The following is a 20,703-nucleotide window of genomic DNA, read 5'->3' as shown; positions in this document are numbered from 1 at the left end:
TCAAATATCAAGATCAGTGAGAAAGCATAGATCTCGAGGCGATCTAGAATATCCACATCTCAAGATTAGTCAAGTGCACCGATCTCGAGATGATGTAAAATATTCAAATCTCAAGATCAGCCGAGAGCACTGATCTCAAGGCGATCTAAAATATTCAAATCTCAAGATCAGCAAAGAGCACATATCTCGGGTGATCTAAAAGACACAAATCCAAAGATTAGCAAAGAGCACAGATCTCGGGGTGATCTAAAATACAAAAATCCCGAATATCAACCGAAAGCATCGATCTCGTGGCAATCTAAAATATTCAAATCTTTAGGTATGCCGAAAATACCGATCTCGTTGTGATCTAAAATACACAAATCTCAAGATCAGCCGAGAGCACCAATCTCGAGGTGATCTAAATTACACAAATCTTAATATCAACCTAGAGCACAGATCTCGAGGTGATATAAAATATTCAAATCTCAAGATTGGCCATGAATACAAATCACGAGGCAATTATATATATAAATAAAATAAAATAAAATAAAATAAATCAAATAAATTAAAATAAAAAAATTCAAGTCATATAATAATAATATAAAATAAAATATAAAATAAATTAAAAACAATTAAATAAAAAAATAATAATTAAAAAACAATTAAATAAAAAAATAATAAAAATGATAAAATTTATAAAAAAATAATAGAAATTAAATAATAATAATAATAAATTAATGTGGTTGCCGTGCAGGTGTTTGCTGTGGTAGCCCCACGATCGATATAACCTCTCCACGATCAACCATATGAAGAAGACTTTAAAAGATTATAAAAGGAGAAGCAGCGAAAAGGGAGAAATGAGGGGAGAGAATTTTAAGAAAGACGAAGGAGTAGAAGGGAAAGAACCAGAGCTAGAGAAGATAACCGATAAAGAAAAGTTGCTACTTGCTGCCATTGTTACCGTCATTGCTTCCTTCACTGCCTGCCATCGCAGTTGCTTGCTGCCATTTCTTGATGTCATCACTGCTGCTGCTGCTGCTACTACTGCTGTAGTCGTTATTGTCTCTGCTATTGCCTTCACTTTTTCCACCGTTATCGACACTGTGTGTACCAACCTTGGTCCCCACAGTGTGGACAAGATGATCTACTCCCTATCTGGAGACGTCATCATCACCAACAACCTATCACACATGTTCCATCTCCAACCTACCCGAAAGATGCTTGTCGAGTTCTCCCCTCTCATGATGATGTTGTTGGTGATGTAACTACCTCTATTATCATCTCTGACATTGTCCACAAGTTCTCTTTCTCTCTCTCAAGGTGCTTGAGATCCGCTAATCTATGTTAATACCGGTTGAACTCTCTAATCGTGAATCCCTCATGAAGTCTGCTATGACATCCCTCATTGACAAAGTCGTCAATCAGTACTCGTCTTTGCTAATGTTGCTTGTTGTTGATTTGGTGGTTTTCATTGTTGACCTTGCTAACCCCTCTCTTCTTTCTTGCCATTGGAGGTCATTTGCTTCTCTTATCCGGTAATTCAAGTTAAATCATGGAAAGTGATGATGATCATGATGGTGATTATCCGCATGAAGACGCATCTTATCATGGAGAGAGAGAATGGAAGAGCAACTGCGTGAGAGGCGCTAACAAGAGTAGAACCGAACTTGGAGATACTTATGATACAAGTAAAAAACAAGAGCAAGTGATTATGATGGTATAAGTCTAAGAATGAAGACAAAGTCAGCTGAGTCTTCCCCTATCTTAAGATCTGTAGATCCAACACCCTTTGTCTTCACTTGGTTCCAATGGGCAGATTCATTGGAAGTGCCCAGAACCTTCCACAACTCTATGCAACACTGAATCCTTTGACTGTTAGTGGCTCTGGACCATCGCATCCATTCCTAAACCCCAATTTTGTGAGAGTTGTTATCACAGCAGCAATACTACCAACTATTTCCATTCAGCCTGGTTAAGAAGACGTGATGCAACAGTATCAAGATCTTGTATTTGATAGTATAAAACCTATTATACCAGAGACCAGTGACTTGCTACCTACATTTTTATCAAATCCTCTTGGACAAAAAAGACCTAAAACTTGAGAATTCACAGGCATCAAAGGGCATGACTACGATAGCATTTACCGGTGAAGAAGAACAAGCCAAAGTGATTGCTGATATTGAGCTCAAGGAAGTTAATGAGGTAGAAACTAGTTAAACTAAGAAAGAACAAGCCGCATGATTTGAGGATGCAAACTTGGAGATCAGAATTGATAGGGAAGAGATAGAAGAACAAAGATGCAAAAAGGTGATGTGGTTTCCAAGAATGAGATATCATCAAAGAAGAAAGCTGGTACCTAGGCTAGTGATAATGATGTTGGTCGAGCCATAGATCTTACAAATCTTAAAGGTTACAATGAACTCATCATGGAGCTCGAAGAGATGTTTAACATCAAAGGAGAGCTATGCTATCAGGATAAATGGGAAGTGATCATCACTGACAACAAAGATAATATAATGCTCGTTTGTGATGACTCATGGTAGGAAGTCTGGAAGATGGTGAAGAAGATATTCATCTATGGAAGCAAAGAAGTAAAAAAAGATGAGACTCGAGAGCAAACTTCTAGATGCTATCACTGTTGAAGCGAGAGGAACTTTGCCTTGATGAAATAAACAAATTTAAATCAGAGTGGTAAGAAGCTTTGCTTTTTCTTGTGCATGGAAGCCAACAAAAGTAACTGATTGGTAATACATGTTAAGTTGCATAATAAGAAATCACATTGGATGATTACAGAATGGTTAGTTCATATTTGTGAAAAGAAGTGTGAAAAATAACACAAAGAATCTCATTTGCTCAAAGGATTGCACCTCAGAAACATCTACTCAGTGACATTGAGACAACAGTTGCAAGATCTTGGGAAGAACTTGTCGGGGCTCATCATTATAACAAAGATGGCATAATAAACAATAGTCATGCACTTGAATATCATGGATACCAAAAGGTGATGACACATTGGTTATTAGTCATAAAACTGTTGATTGACCCTTTCCTGTAGTTAAAGATCGGTCACAATTCATGGTAGCATATGCAAAGTAATCCCATTGCTTGACGGCACATATGTCAAGTGATGGATTATTTTTTTTAATTTTAAAGGCTATGCTTAAATTAAAGTATGTGTGACAATCCTTTCATAAATAAAATTTGATAAAGTCAATATCCTTCTTGATGATATTATGAAGAGTTCAAGCAAATGTTCTGTTTTCACATATCAGTACTGAACTTCTTTCATTGATCTGATTTAAAACAAATTATACAAAATACAACTTTTTAAATAAAAGTAAAGCTAGCTAGTTGCTAACTATCCATAGTAGAAACTGAATAAAATGACTAAAAGTATTAAGGAAATAAAACTCAATTGAACTACATGGCCTGGAGGAAGTCTATAATACAAATGACGTGCTCTTCTCTACCTACTCCGATGACCAACCTGATGTCCTTATCCAAGTATATAAGGGTGAGAGAACTAGTACCAAAAACACCAGTCTTCTTACAAATTTGAGATTTCTGGCATCTCACCTGCTCCAGGAGGTGCTCTTCCCTTGATTAATCCAGTATGAAGATAGTTTCTGCGCAACGGGGGAAGCACACTCAAGATTCTCCTAGCACGGTCATGTACAGGCAAAGCACGAGAGTAGCACGACCATGTACCTCCCTCCTGATTCTCCTAGGTGAGAACTTAGCCTATTCACTCAAAAACCTCAATGAGATAACATGGTCCAAGCATGACCATGCTTAGACCGTGTCAAGCCTGAAATCAGGCTTTTTAACTCCAGCTTCTATGGTTTCAAGCTCATCTTTGTTCAGGGATTTTCTTCTCCACCGGAAGGACTTTGATGAGGACGATGATCAAGCTTCCCCACACCATCTAACGGGATCAAGGATGAGTCAGAGGTACAAGGGAAGTGGGGCTAGCATACGGAGCTCAACTAGGAAGAATATCTTGAGAAGGTGGGAGTTGTGTTTTCTTCCCTTAGATCTTTATTTGTTTCTTCCATGTTGTACCCATCCATGAGGGGCTAACCATCCACGGTGCCCCAGGATATTGAACTATGATGCTTTGTATGCTTTGAATACTTTCTTCTAATGATCTACGGAGTTCTTTTGGTTTCTTGTGTTTTGTGTTTGCATAACTTGATGTGTTTGATTTGCACAGTTGCTTAAGTAAAACTTGGTGTATTGATTGCTAGAGTTGTAGTTGTCTCGTGTGATTGCAAAACTCGATGTGTATGAAACCACAATTACCTTAGCAAAACTTGATGTATTTGAGAACCATAGATGCAACATTGCTCTTGAGCACACATGAGAACCATAGAATGTACCTGGTAGCATTAGAAATCAGTTAGCATGCTATAGCTCATAGGAATCATCCTAAGGCATTGCTCTCTTACTGTTGGAACACTTGATCCTAATCTACCTGATAATTTCAACATGTTCTATACTTTATTTGTTTTATTTTCTCTTTGTGAACCAAATTCTATTCTTGTTCAACTAGAGATTAGAAGAAGAATCAGTACTTTAAGTCTAGTCCCTATGGTTTGACAACCATACCCCTCACGAGGTACCACTGTATTACTTGTGTGCGACTCGTACACTTGCGGAGAGTACATCAATTGCATCATTCTTCTTTCTTTTTTGTATCAAGAATATAACATGCATTTGGAAACCTCTTTGTTCTTTCATCCATATGTAACTCAGGTCTTGCAAAATTCCTTCAAATTTTCTCTAGATTTTGCAATATTTGTTGACTTTCCAGTCACATTCATCACTTTGTTAAAAATATTATCAAAGAAGTTCTTCTCAATATGCATTACATCGAAGTTGTGTCTAATGAGGTTCGCCATACAATAAGGCAAATCCCAAAATATACTTCTTTTCTTCCACCCACATTTATTACAATGCTTTCTAATAGTAGAATTTATTTCCTATCCATCTATTTATGTGACCTTTTGAAGCTCAAAGCTCTCAATTTCTTCAAGTATTTCAAGTCCAGATTTCACTGGAGGTGCAGATTTCTTTACTAATTTTCCCTTCAAGAACCACATTTTTACTAATTTCTTCAAGAATATCAAACCATGATGTCTTCAGACCTTTTGTCAGAGTGAAAGCATCTGAATCTTCCATGCAGTATAGGCATGGTAGTTTTCTTAATATGATATAACTTAAAAAGAGACATTAGCAATTGGCAATTATGAGAGAGTAAAGGAAAAATTGATTGGTTACATATGCAATTCTTTTTGGATAACATTAAATATGAACTATTATTAAAAATGATGTTTCACATGTTATATAAGCGTTCCATAGTCACATTGAAAAATTGAACTATTTGTTAAATAATCTTTTGTTACATGTCATTTCACACTATAAACTATTGATTAGCACATGTATAGCTTGCCTAAATCACCACACTTCTGGAGAAACAAATCTAAGATTATTTAAGTTAAAGAATTGAAATATTTTTACAAACCTAGCCAAAACAAACACACACAAATTGAAAAAGATTTCTAAAATAAAACTATGAAAAAACCTTCTCATAAAACATGAACACAATAAATAGATTAAAAACAATTGTTTTCATGGAATAAGTACAAGACTAGTGAGTCTCTAAACACATTCACGAACCAAATCCCCACCACATCCACCAACCTCTACCATAGCAGATTAGATTTTTTTTTTTTCATTTATGTCAATCAAAATTCATTTAAAAGAGGATCGGAAATGTGAGCTCAAATTTAATTAAATTACAATAATTTCATATCAATCTAGCATGAGCATCAAACAATAAAATTGGTTCTAAATCCCATTATATGCATACGAAAAATTTTCATAGATTACAACAGTCAGGTTTTCATTAGCAGTAGAAATAAAAAAAGTGGAAACTAGTCAAAAGCTATGTAAACCATGGCTTGTGTTGTATAGGAGTCTAATGTTAACACAAGTAATACCGAAGAGAACATGTCTTCAAGCATAAAACAAGGCTTACATACCTTGGAGACATCAGTGAACCACTCACTACAAACTACAAGAACAACTTCTATACCTTGTGCTAGCCTCCATGTACCCTTAGGTCCTATACTGGCTGAAGTTTGCACAATGTCCTCCACCATCTTTGGAAAATTGTCAATGCTGTCTGAATTACAAAGTTTGAGATTTAAAACTATGTAAAAAAAATATAGAGGAATAAGCTATAACTTCTTCAAAACATCATCTTAAAATGAAGAACTTCTCGAATGCTGGATTTTAATTGGTGGCAAGGAATCCAATTAACGTATATAGAAAACAAATTAAGGTAGATTAAATTTTAATATATGATATCATGTCTATTATAATATAAATAGAGCAGATTAAATTGGAAACTGTACCACCAAACATGGACCAAATAAATAAAATTGGAAATTATACCACCGTCTATAAATGATCAGATGGCCATAAATAACACAAACATTAATAATGTATATATATATATATATATATATATATGTAGGACAGTTGTGCGTGAAAATAGTTAATGTTAAGAAGAAGATTAATGCCCTTGCTCACTTGCTTAGTTAATAAATCAATTGAGTTAGTAAGTTTCTGGCAAACTGTTGAGCTGAAGAAATAATAAAACACCAGCTCTTCTACAAGCCAATATTTGGAACACAGAAGCACATGCGCTTGATGACAGACAACACCATGAACACATGCAAAAGCAAGAGAAAGATTAATTTTATGCCATAGCAGATGAGAGAAGAACAACACTTGAATCCAAATAATATATTCTTGGAGAAAAAGGATCAACAACCATGTGTACAAGCATGCTAACTGATTCTTTATGCATATTTTCATCAAAAATTATAAACAATAACTGTCTCATTTTTATCAATGTATCATCATAAACAAAGTTTTACTATCCATTTTATTCATGAAAGATGTGAATGTAGGAATATTTGCTAAACAACAAAAGAAAACAATGTAGAACAACCACCAAAGACATGAAATTATCAGCAACTAAACAAACAAAACAACTCAATTTTTTCTAATCACCTATTACTTAAAGAATTCTAAAGTTATTATGAAGTGAACCATGGTTTTAGGGTGTTCTCCTAATGAGTAAATCAAATTATGGCCTTTTTTATTAAACCCAAATAAAGGTAATCTCAAGATAAAGTTCCCAAATAAAGGCATCAGTGACCCATCTCAACTTTCAGTTCACCTATTGCATCAAAGAACATTAAAAAATTGGATACTCTTGGATCATTTGTTCTTAGGTAGACCTCTTAAAAGATTTTAAAGAATCACAGTAGAATTTAGAAATGCCTTGCATACATAAGGTAAGGCAAACACATTTGGTTTGTAATGAAACAAAAATAATTTTACTATGAATAGACAACTTCTAAACAATGACCACAAAGAAAAGGGAGAAGCTCAGAGTATGGAATGAAAGAACTTTTAATAAACTATATTTCCATTAGTAGTCTACACTACAATTCTCAATAATCAGAAACAACCATTGCACTTGGAAAAATAAATACATAACGTGTTAATAAAATTAACCAACTAAATCAAAGTTCATGGAAACAACAAATATTGGAAAAAAATTTGCAAATATACATCGGTAAGTTATGCCAACTTATTTAAATTGGTGTGTTGTTCCTAGTCTTGTAGTAAAAATAAGTTGCCAATGACCTTCAATCAAACCAGTGCTCGTATACACCAATGATCCACAAGTAAATTCTCGGTAACACCCTTCATCATCCTATCAAATTGATAGCCAATAAACTATACATTTGTCTCTATAATTAAAATGAAAGCAAGACAGTCATTTCAAATCAAAGTACTTCATGTGTGCATAGTCTTAGTTTCTAACCATACATACAAGTAAAATGATCTGTCAAAGTGTATGCAAGAACCAAAATATCAAGTATATAGAAGCAGCCTAATTGATAAAGATAGTCTGCCAAGTATACACAAAAGTTTACTACTAAATTCAACTTTTCATACGCTAGCAAGTAGGCCAAGTTTACAAGAAAACATAAATTCATAGACAACAATTATCAATATCAAGTTAACAACAAAAATGTACAAGAGAAAAAGACATGATAATAGGGTTAATAGAAGTGAAAGTTTAAAAGAATTAGTTGTTACTATTTCATTTGTGCTTGGAATTATTCAAATTAAGAAACAGACAATGAAAATGGAATAGGACAATACCAAAATTCTCTAGTTAAGCAATGAAAACAAAACATTTTCCCATTGAGAGTTGAAAATAAACAACAATCCCTACTTTAGAAAACAAATGGAGGCTAGTGAAAACAAAGACAAAATATCATGCATGAACCAAAACAAACAACAAATGGGGGCTAGTAAAAACAAAGACAAGCATTATCCAAATAGAGAGAGATCAGAGGATTAATCCAAAGAGAGAAGCCTACAAGTCAAAGGCAAGCAAAAATGATGACGATGATGAGGCGACGGAATTGTTGGTGTCGGCGAAGGAGGATGTGTCACTGCTATGAGGAGAGACAGCTTTCTTCTTCTTCTTCTTCTTCTTCTTCTTCTTCTTCTTCAAGGGGATTGGTTTTTGGGTCAACGGGGATGGTGGGGAGACGATGGGGGATAAGAGTGACAAGATCAGCAGTGACTTAGACCCAGTGCAAGTGTGATAAAGATGATTCAAAGAGTTCATTGAAACAAAAGATTGAACATCTCCAGCGCGGTAAAAGAAATGGGAAAAAGATCAAGCACCGGTGAGGTGGTGATGGTGGTGTTGTTGCTGATGGAGAGTTTGCTTCTAGATCAGTGAGTCATCTCACTGGTGAGAAGGGATGTGACGGTGGGTTTTTGAGTTAGCGATAACCAAGGAGGGACGTTATGAGAGTCAGCGAATGGTGGCTGGTGACAAACATTTCCCAACAGTAAACTTTGGAAAAAAGGCGAAGTTAAATTTTGGTAAAAGTCAAGAGAACTTATGTAATACGGAAATAGTTAAACTTCGATTAAGGCTATAACTTCAATTTAGATTTAATATGAAAATATTAAGATAATATGGAAATAGTTATGATAACCAAATTTAATACTTAATTAAGAAAATACTCATGTGATTACTATTTTAATATATATATATATATATCTTAAATTTATCAATTTTGGTAAAAAAAATAAAATAACTTAGTATTCTATATTATAATTAATTAAATTTAGAATATCTTAGTAGGTATATTTAAATATATTAAAAGATATAGTATAGTATGGCATCATCATTATATCAAAATTTTGACATAAAGTACATTTAATAGCTCTAAAAATTATATGATATAAATAAAATATTTATAAATTATATAAATTTTTTTATAAATTAAATAAAATTAAAATCCGTAGCATCTTTGTTACAATTATGTTGCAACTTTGTAATGTCATAATTCCATTGCAAGTTTCTCTTGCAAATTTGTAATGGAATAAATATGTTACAAATTTCTGTTGCAAATTCCTATTGCTAAATTGTAATACCTTTGTATACGTTACCAAGATATTGCAAAGTTGTCAGAAAATTTCTCCGATGCACTTCCCTCCATATTTTTGTAACAGAAATTTATGCCATTGCCAATCCGTTGCAAACCTATCACAAAATAGGTTGCAAATCGGTTTCAAAATCACTCCCACTATTTTGGCAACAAATTTTTAGTCTCGTTGCAAAATCCGTTACAAATTTTAAATGGAATTGCAAAGCTATTCCAATTCTGTTACAAAAGAGCAACATAATGCATCGGTTGCAAATATCCATTGCAAGCTTGTAATTTTTTTGTAGTGATTTATCTTACGCATTAACCTGGGATTTTATTTTATTTTTTCTAAACATGGGATGTGCTAAGTTGATACCAACTACCTGTAGCATATGATAGCAATCTTTTAAGGGCTAATCATTTTCTTTTTGTTTTTGTAGATGGAAAAGTAGAACTTTCCCTTAGAACCTACCCTATTGTTTCCCCTATAGGATCAAATCTTCGTTTCAATACCCTTTTACTAAATAATAATCATTAGCACATCCTTTTAGATAACATTTGGGTCTCTTGTCTCCACATCTTGATTTCTAAACTCTTTCCTAGTTTTCCTTGCTCCTTTCTGTTAAATTAGGGAGAAGGTTTCTTGATTCCCATAGTAACAATAGCTCAGAGGAACTTAGGGGGTGTTCGGTTCATGGAAGTGAGTTTGGAAGTGATGGAACTGGGCTCACTTCCATGAGTTCTGTTTGTTTGGTTCCCGGAAGTGAAAGCAAAAGTTGGAAGTCCCACTTTCAAAACTCTCCCACTTCCTATTTTTGACTTCTGTGAAAAATCCCCGAAAGTCACAATTTCCCCAAAAATTAAATAACTAACATCAGTAAGTTCCATCTCATTTTTTATCGCATCGTCATCCCCTCTCTCCTTCCACATCATTTAAACAAAGGTTGCATTCACCATCTAATTGGATCTGGTCCGCCTCACCAGATCTAGTCTGTCTTGCCGAATCTCTGATCTCCGTCTCAACAAATCTCTGATGCATCATCATCCATTTCACCAAATCCTCTTTAATCTTACCATATTTCACCACATCACCCGATTTCACTAGATCTGACCTGATCATTGGAACATCGACGACCTCAATCTCACTAGATCACCGGATCATCATCATCCATCTTTGTTTTGCCAAATTTCTGAGGTATGCGCAATTGCCAATAGGATTTCTCTTTGTTCTTTATTTTGTTGTTGAATGTAACATGGTCCCTTACCATCTCTCCCGAATCTCTTGTTTTATTTCTCAAATATAGGGTTTCACTCTATGCTTCTGGCATCTCTCCCCGATCTCTCCTTCATGTATATAATTTTCTTACATTTTGTTTAGGGCTTGTTGTTGTTGGAGCTATTCCGAGGTCACTCAATCACTAGTTTGGAGGTGACAAACTAGTTAACAAAGGTATGCATTTGTGTCACCTTTAGAATTTGAACATCTGGATTTTTTGTTTCTTGAATGGGTTTTGATGTGGAGGTCCATGTTGGGGTTCATATTTACCAGGATAAATTTATCTTGTAATTATTTGCTTTCCTTTTTCTTTTTCCCCTGTTTTATTGGTCTTTGCATCTATTTTGTATCAATTGCTAATTTTTCCGCTAATATTGAATGATAAACAACCATAATAGAAATTATTTTATCTTAGATCATTTTTTTTCTCTACTTGCCTATTTTAGTATACCATAGTGCAAGTTTCCTTGTGTATATCTCAAGATCCTCTTTGTTGCTGCAAAATGGATGTTGATAGTCTCACTTATTAATCTAGAATAGAATACTAACAATATGAACTATAATGGGCCTTGTATATGTGAGATAAAGTAGAGGTCATACATATTTATATTGCATTGTGTTATCAGCCTGTTTTGAACTATTAGTCTTTGATAACTACTCGTTCATCTGCCATAGCGATATTTGCAACCAACAATGTTGAAGCTTTTCAATTGATTAATAGCATATTTATGATGTAAATGTCATAAATTTTTTCTTGCTTGATTTGTATCCCCAAAAAATAATTGTAAGCTCAAAATCTTTTGTATCTCAAATTGATTCATAATATCCCTATTAAAGTCATTTATTGCCACATGTACAATAGCCTAATTGTGTCTCTATTCAAAGGGAAGGATATCGACTTAAGAATTATATGATTCTATGTAGAGGTTGTTTTAAAGCATTTTTTTTTCCAATCAATGTGCTCCTAACCATGTCTAATATATATATATATATTATTTCTACAACTTTGTTCTATTACCTACAGGTTTGTAGTGTGAGTTCTCTCACATCTTCCTTTCTTTTGCATTGTTTTTAGGATTTAATGACACCATGGGCATATATGAGGCTTTCTATTAAACTGTGTTCATCTTTATTTGTTTATACTTGCATCAAAATTCATGCAATTATTGGCAACTTTGTTTTCTACCTTTTAATGCTTTAAAGTTAGATAATTTCAAATAATTGAATTGAGTCTTTTTTTTTCCCAAACAATTGCTTTCAATATAGATGGATGGTTGGATCTCAAACCCAAAAGCAAAAGTGTACACCGTCAAATTCACGATGATGGTAGTTGTTGTTTGGATTGTAAATGAACAACTAAGGATATGTTCTACATGTACGCTTGTGGAGCCCTCTATGTTTAGAGACTTGACTAGGAAGCATCACATGGACTGCATTTTAAGTTGCGGCAAAGATTATTGTGTCAACTACCTCAGGATGGATTTTAGACCCTTCATGTATCTTGCATCAATCATGCGTGATAGCCATCTTCTTCGTGATACAAGATATATGTCCATTGAAGAACAATTAGCTATATTTGTTCATGTAATAGGCCACAACACAAAGAATAGAACCATGCCGATCGAATTTCTACGCTCTGATGAAACTATTAGTAGGTACTTTAATGATGTTCTATGTGTTGTTTGTAGCATTCGAGATGACTTCGTACATACACCAAGATGTAGTTGTCATCTAGACATTGAGAACAACTCTAGTTGTTATCCATATTTCAAAGTAAGTAAACATTTCAAACAAATAAAAATTAGTTTAATTATAAAATTAATATAGTTATTTTAATTCACGCACAATCATTTAATTATAGGATTGTATCGGTTTATTGGATGGAACACACATAGTAGCATTTGTTCTGCTGGAAGAGTTGCCATGTTTCCGAGGGCATAAAGGCCTAACCGAGAATGTGCTTGCCATAGTTGAACTAGACCTTTAGTTTACCTATGTCTTGGTAGGTTGGGAAGATTCTGTAAATGATTTCACTATTTTGAAAGATGCTATATCACGTCCCCAGCCTGAGGGTTTATGGGTTATAGAAAGTATGTGTATAAGATGTTTAAGTATGAAATTATGTAATGCAATGGTCTAAGCTTTGGGTATTTGGTGTACGAGGAACACAGTGGTTGTACACCCACTAATCCCAAGGAATTATTTAATTTAAGACACACATCTTTAAGTACAAGGGTCAAACGCGCATTTGGTACATTCAAGAATCCTTTCAAAATTCTTACATCACAACTATTCTTCCCATACAAGACTCAAGTGAATCTAGTACTGGCGGCTTGTAGCTTACATAATTTTATTTTACGTATCGACCCGAATGATCACATTTTGCAATTGTCTACTACAGAAACTGAAGACATGCAAATTGTATCTCAAAACCGTTGCCAACGTGAGCAAAGAGAAGAAAATAGGCTTTGGGTTGAATTGAGAGATAAGATTTCTAGTGACATGTGGTTACATTATACAGCTTAAAAATGGTATGATATTGACTACTATGTTTGTTTCTACTTCTTCTTCTTCTTCTTCTTCTTCTTCTTCTTCTTCTTCTTCTTCTTGTTTTCTTTTATTTCAATTGCATGAATTAAAACGGGTGTTGTTTAGTAATGTGGTGTTATTCCATATGCATTTTTGTAATGTTTGGAAGGGTGCTGTTATTTGCATCTTATAATTATTATTGTTAGTGTTGCTTAAATAGCTTGTTATTATTAGCAATTGTAAATATATCTACTAATGTAAACAAGACTGAAATTTAGGCATGCCCATTTTCTGCAGTGCCATACCAATGTGAAATTCTCAATTCCATGAAAGAAAATTCAAATTCAATCAGTCTAAATAGCATTTACATATACAGAGTTGTGTTATTTTATTTTATGTTATTTTTGTTTCTAATTCAAACAATCAAAAACTTTATGAGCTTTAAATTCACTTGGTAAAGATTTGATTGGTATATTACTTGGTATGATATGTGACACATTGGGAAGACTATTGTATATGGCTGACATTGTTATAGTTGTCTTAGGTTTTTTCAGTTTTCAAAGAGATGGATGATGGTATGGCTGGGATTGGTTAATCATCAGGACAGTTTTCAAAGAGATGGATGATGGTATGGCTGGGATTGGTTCCTCATCAGGAGCACTTGTATGGCATGGCACTCCAAATAAATGCTGGAAAGCCGAATATGACAACTTTCTTATCCTTGTACTTGTGGAACAAGTTAACAAGGGGCTAAAATATGACAAGACGTTTAAGAAGCCAGTATTTGTTTATGCTGCCAATGTTTTTAATGCCAAGTTTAAGACCGATTTCATTGGTGAAAATGTTGAAAACCACTGCAAAACACTAAAGACAAGATATTTTGAGATTAAGAAAGCAAGAGAACTGAGTGGTGCTAGATGGAATGATACAGAAAAGATGGTTACTCTACCACCTGAAGTATACAAAGTGTACACAAAAGTTAGTTAATTAAAATTAAATTCCATTAGTTACACACATTGATAATGAACAACACTGACTAACTTTAAATAATGCAAGCACATCCAGTAGTAATACCTTACATTAAAAGGTCAATGAAGAACTATGATGGAATATGCATCATTTGTGGAGACGATAGTGTGACTGGATCATATGCGACCTGTTTGTTTAGGAATATTGAGGAGTTTTTACATGAGGAAGAAGAATTAGAGCAAGAGGACCACACAAATGATATACCTACAAACAATGAAGATAATGGTAGCCCGGCTTCTACTGCTGTTAGACCTCAACGGCTACCAAGACAAGGTAATATACAAGCTGATCGAAATTATATGATAGACTTGATATGTGCAGTTAATAGGATGGTTGGAGCAATAGAAAACCCTTCACCCATAACTACAGTGATCTACAAGTTGGTGCATGAAGTCGAGGGATTTGAGTCTAATATGTTAGATGTCGTGTTTGAATACCTTGATGATAATGAAAGACAAGGTAGGAAGTTTGTAGAAAAAACATTGGACATAAGAAAGGCTTGGATTGAGAGGTTTGTGAGTTCTCACATGGCTTGATGTTATGTGGAGAGGACCATATGTTTGGTGTTAGACTATATGTATTTTCTTTGTCTTGGATTGTTGGATGTTGTTCCTAATGTTGTCGACTTTTATTATGAATGTTGTTTCTTTGTGTTAGACTATTGGTTTTACCCTATTTGTATTTTTTGTTGTTGTATGGATGTTGTTTCTTGGTGTTAAACTATTCATATTTTCTAATGTTGTATGGATGTTGTTTCTAATGTGGAGATGACCTAATTATTTGTACATGCTCCCTTTCTCTCCCATTAATTATAAATAAAAAGATTACAAATATTATTTAGGTACATTTTTTGTTAATTAATTTATTAAAAAATTTCTATTGGTTGATTAATTTATTAACCAATAATTCCATGTATAATATATATAAATATTTAACCAAATAAAATTATTTATACATAGTTAATATAATGCATTTAATATATATAAATATCAAATTGTATAAAAATAATCTAGATAATGCTTTTAATATGTATAAGTATTTAAAAGATAAAATTATTTATCCATAATAATTACAATTTTGCAACTACATTATAGGTGGTAATCTCACCATCACTTGAAAGTGGTAATTGTACACACACTTCCATGTCAGCCAAACAAATGCAAGTGTTGCAGTTAGACTTCCGAATCATCACTTCTATGAAGCAAACAATGGAAGTGAAAAAAAAAATCTCACTTCAAAGTGCAACCAAACACCAAAAACTGACACTTCCATCATGAAGTGAGATTTCTGGAGAAGTGAGACTTCCAGAGTTCCCCACTTCTCTCCCACTTCCATAAACCAAACACTCCCTTACTAATTTGGTAACCCCTTTTTTGGTCCTCGCATATGGCAAATCAAGTGGTTTCTTTTATTATTCATGAGAATTTATCTGCGAAAAATTTATTATTTACTTTTATATTTTCTATTGTAACTTGGAACAAGTTATCTATTATGTAATCCATAAATTTTAACCATCTATTTTCTGATAATTTACTTTATGGTTTTTATTATAGAATGCTACTATTTCTTCATAATCTATAATTAATGTAAAGCTCTTTTCTGATATTATAAATAATTTGATTTTTTTTTCATTGCTTTTATTACTGCTATGGTTTTAACTTGTGATTTAATTATGTGTTTTGTATGCTATGATTTCTATTTAGTGAGAGCTTCAATTCGTGTTTGTATGCTATGATTTCTATTTAGTTGAAAGGGGTTGTGAGTATGTCTAGAGATAGAGTACTAATCACCATAATCCTCATTGGTTAAGTTTAATCCTACTTTCATAATTCATAGAGTGGTAATGCAATCTTAGAGAGTCTATATTAGATAGTGATTTCAATCAAGCTCTGTATGAGATTATTTACTAATCGCTTTGGAAAAAAAAGGTTAGTATATTTTAGAAATACTAAGATCCAATGTATTCAATCATCAATACAATATCCATATCTTTGAGCTTATAAAATCCTAGGGGGATCGGATACCTTCTTTTTATAATTAGTTACTCCTTGATTATTTATTATTAATTCCCATTATGTTTGCTTGATTTAGGTTTAGAATACTTTAGGATTTAGAGCTCATCATTGTTCTAATAGGCTATATAATATGTAAATAGTAAGTGCTAGTACTTTCAGTCCTCGCGGGTTACACAACTTTGCTCTTATAGCATACTTTACTACTTGATATGACTAGTACACTTGCTAGCGGGAGAAACATTAGTGCCAACCCGAATTTCTTTAGAAGTTGAGATTATCCCGAACAAATCAAATGGTAAATACACTAAAAATCCATCAAACACAACCATGTAAATTGAATTTCATCAACATATCTATAAACATGGGGATATTTCTAAACGTGTAACTCATTGAAATCTTCATAGCTTGACCAAAAAAACATTATATAACTATTTGAAGTCACTCTTCCTCTCTCGAATAAGTGAATTACTACTAAAAATAAAATTTGAAGGAATGAAGTACCAAAAATAATAAAAACTAACCATTAAACCAAACAAATTCTATAAGTATTAACTGAAAAATATGTATAACTAATCACTTACCTAACTCCCAAATACTTAGGTATTTGGTTGTTCTCAAGCAATTATGTAGAAGTAAAGAAAATGGTTCATTGACCGTATGCCTTAAACATGGGAGTCTCAAAATCAAGGACAAATTCCAAACATCAATGGAAGCTTGCAATCTCAACTGATAAGAAAGTCTTACTTCATTGCTCACTTCATTTAAAATTACCTACATGTATGTGTGCATATAGTCTCTCCTGCTTCACTGACTGTCAACTTAGATTGGGTTATGCACACAAAAGAATCATCTCACACTAAACTTATTATTTTAATCAAAATTTGGGTAGAAGCTTTTATACATCTCTTGAGATAGCCTTTTCTTTTGGTAGATCATCAACTACATATGGGTTATACATAGTATTAGATTACCTAAGAGTGACTTTAACAAGTGAAAAAAGGTAACATTTTTTATTCTCACAACCATAAATAGTAGCTTTCACACTCTCAATAAAATTAAGAAAAATAAGGTGGTAAAAGTAAGTCCCTATCCACATAAACTTTCTCTAAGTATATAGATTTCTACTTAGTCAAGACTGAGTACTTTAGTGGTGTGTGAAGCAGCCGCAAATAAAATAAAACAAAATGTTTAAATTCAGAAAAACTTGCTCAACATTTATGATTTTCCAAGACTAAGATTCTCATATTAATAATATCATAGGCCATCATAAGTCGAAATGAGCAAATTCAAAATTCCCCTTTGATCCCCACACATAAAGATATATATTATTGTTAGTAAAGCACATAAAATAATGAAAATTACATTATCAATGGCTCTGTTGGTCTTGAATGTATTTTATCTCTTTAAAAAAAATTACAATATGAGTATTTAGATCCTTATAAACTGCATAAATGCATAAACTACTACATTATCTAAATAATATTTGATTTAATCTTAAAGTTATTGGCTACAACAATAGGTTTGATGATTCTAGGCTCAGTTCCTATTGATGAAAGTCTCACATATTTAGGCATGGTCCATTTTTGTTGTTCCATGAGTACTAGCTGCTTGGCTTCTCATAATTGTTCCAACTCTTACTACTTCTACTTAAGTCTCCCTTTAAGTTTTCAAAGAATAATTCTCTTAATTTAAAGATTAACAATTTAAAAAAAGGTTAACAACTTAATTAATATAAAACAAAACAAAAAAAAGGAAATAAGTGTAAAAGAAGGATAATGGCTAGATTAATAAAAACTCAAGTGTCGCTAATATCCTTGTCCCTGGCAATGGCTCCAAAAACATGGTGGAGTGTGGTTTTTGTGTTTATGTTTGATTTTCTACACTATAGATTAGCACTCGAGAAGTGCATCTTGTCAGTATAAGCCTAGCCCCAATACATTGTATGAACTCTTATTATTTGGATAATTATTATGAAGCATCATTTTAGCTATTATTATTTCTGTGCATAGTTAATAAGATAAAATGTCCTTAAATATTGGTTCTGCTCAAGTTATCAAATGCGTGATTTGGATAGTAAAACCTTGAAGCAGAAAAACTAGAACAATATTCTAAATGTCTCTAGTCGATTATTTTCATGAGAATGAAAATAAATTAAGACTAGTATGTCTTTCATGAGATGGCCTTATTTTACAGGTTATAAGATATGGGATATCAATCAAAGGACATAGATTCATGTTAGGGAATAGTGTACCTGGATCGATCCGCTCTAGAGAACACTACATGGTTGTAAAGTCATAAGTATTTTTCTCAAGCAATTCTTGTACTCGAATCCTTCGACCCGAAATCACTATAGATCTCATATGAATACTTACATGCTTTAACTTACGCCTAACGTCATTCGTAACTGAGTGGCAAGTACGGGTATGTTTGAGCATGTTGCGGTTCATGCTGCGAGACATGAGTGAAGTGAAGGGATCATCCCGCGCTGTAGAGAGAGTGAATATCACCTGCCACTTGATTAGTGAGATTGAGTAGTGCGTGGCCACGTTCAAGGGAAATGATAAGAGTTATCATTTACTTGACCTAGTCAGTTCACTAAGAGATCACAAAATTAATAAGCATTAAAATAAGGGTGACTCGCTCCATGCCTTATGCTAATTAAGATATTCAGTGGTAAAGGATTGTATGAGGTTGCGATAGGTTCCGTTAATTCTCGAAATTGACCTTCATTAAATATTAGGTAATCGTATTATCTTGCTAGAGAATAATTATGATTTATGAGTGTTGAAATTGTTTAAACTCATCGCCAATGTTAAATGGACCAACAGGATTGTACACTAAGAATGTCGGGATCAAGGTTCAGTATTTGTTACTTATTGGACCACCTATTTAGGGTTTTCTTGAAAAACCAAAATTAAGTGGAGCGAATAGCTTATTAAGGTTGGGTCTTATTAACTGTTGATCTAATCTAATCGATTTGGTTAATTAAAATGGTTTAATTAATCAATTAAAGAAGAAATTGTAATTTGATTAGGAGTGAAGGGTTTCTTCGTAAATTAGGGTTTTGGGTTTCCAATATAAATAGATGGTCTAACACTAATATGAGAACTAGGAAAGAAGAGAGAGAAAAAAAGACAGTGATTGAGAGATTGTCTCTTAAGAAACCCTAGCCGCCATCTATTCTTTTTCCTTTGTCGCCGCCGTCGGATCCAGCCACCGCCTCGCCTACAACCCCTCTTGAATCTCGGGTGCTTGCTATTCGATCCAAGAAACGAGTGTTGTTTCTTGAGCTACTTGTTGGGATCTTACCACTCTAACAAGGGAATTATCATGCGAAAAATACATGCCAAAACATAGCGTATAATAAAATTTTACAACAAGTAAACATGATAAAACCCTAACGCATGCCAATACTAGGATTAAATTCCAAATAAATAGATAATTAAAAGTTATATCTTTCTTTTGATGATGATTCTAAACGCACCTTTGTTTCCCCGAGATCAAAAGGGAGTGCAAATCGTGACTCCCCTCTACTATCACGTACATAGGATCGCCTCTGGGAATCAAGCAGGTATGATAGTACCTTAAGAAACAACACTTGTTTCTTGGTTCGAATAGAAAGCAGCCGAGATTCAAAAGAAAAGGGGATTTAGGCATGGCGGCAGGTTCCAGCAGTGGGTGGTGGCTAGGGTTTCTTAAGAGACAATCTCTCAATCACTCTATCTTTTTTTCTCTCTCTCAATCACTCTATCTTTTTTTTTTCTCTCTTTTCTTTCTTAGTTCTCATATTAGGGTTAGACCATCTATTTATATTGAAAACCATAAACCTAATTTACGAAAAGACCCTTCACTCCTAATCAAATTAGGAATCTCTTCTTTAATATATTAATTAAACCATTTTAATTAACCAAATCGATTAGATTAGATCAACAGTTAATAAGACCCAACCTGAATAAGCTATTCGCTCCACTTAATTTAGGTTTTTTACCAAAACCCTAAATAGGTGGTCCAATAAGTAACAAATACTGAACCTTGATCCCGACATTCTTAGTGTACAATCCTGTTGGTCCATTTAACATTGGCGATGAGTTTAAACAATTTTAACACTCATAAATCATAATTATTCTCTAGCAAGATAATATGATTACCTAATATTAAATGAAGGTCAATTTTGAGAATTAACGGAACCTATCGCAACCTCATACAATCCTTTACCACTGAATATCTTAAATAGCATAAGGCATGGAGCGAGTCACCCTTATTTTAATGCTAATTAACTTCGTGATCTCTTAGTGAACTGACTAGGTCAAGTAAATGATAACTCTTATCATTT

The sequence above is a fragment of the Dioscorea cayenensis genome, chromosome 20, assembly GCF_009730915.1.
Source record: "Dioscorea cayenensis subsp. rotundata cultivar TDr96_F1 chromosome 20, TDr96_F1_v2_PseudoChromosome.rev07_lg8_w22 25.fasta, whole genome shotgun sequence".
In the NCBI taxonomy this organism is placed as follows: Eukaryota; Viridiplantae; Streptophyta; class Magnoliopsida; order Dioscoreales; family Dioscoreaceae; genus Dioscorea; species Dioscorea cayenensis.
This window is presented reverse-complemented; position numbering follows the sequence as displayed.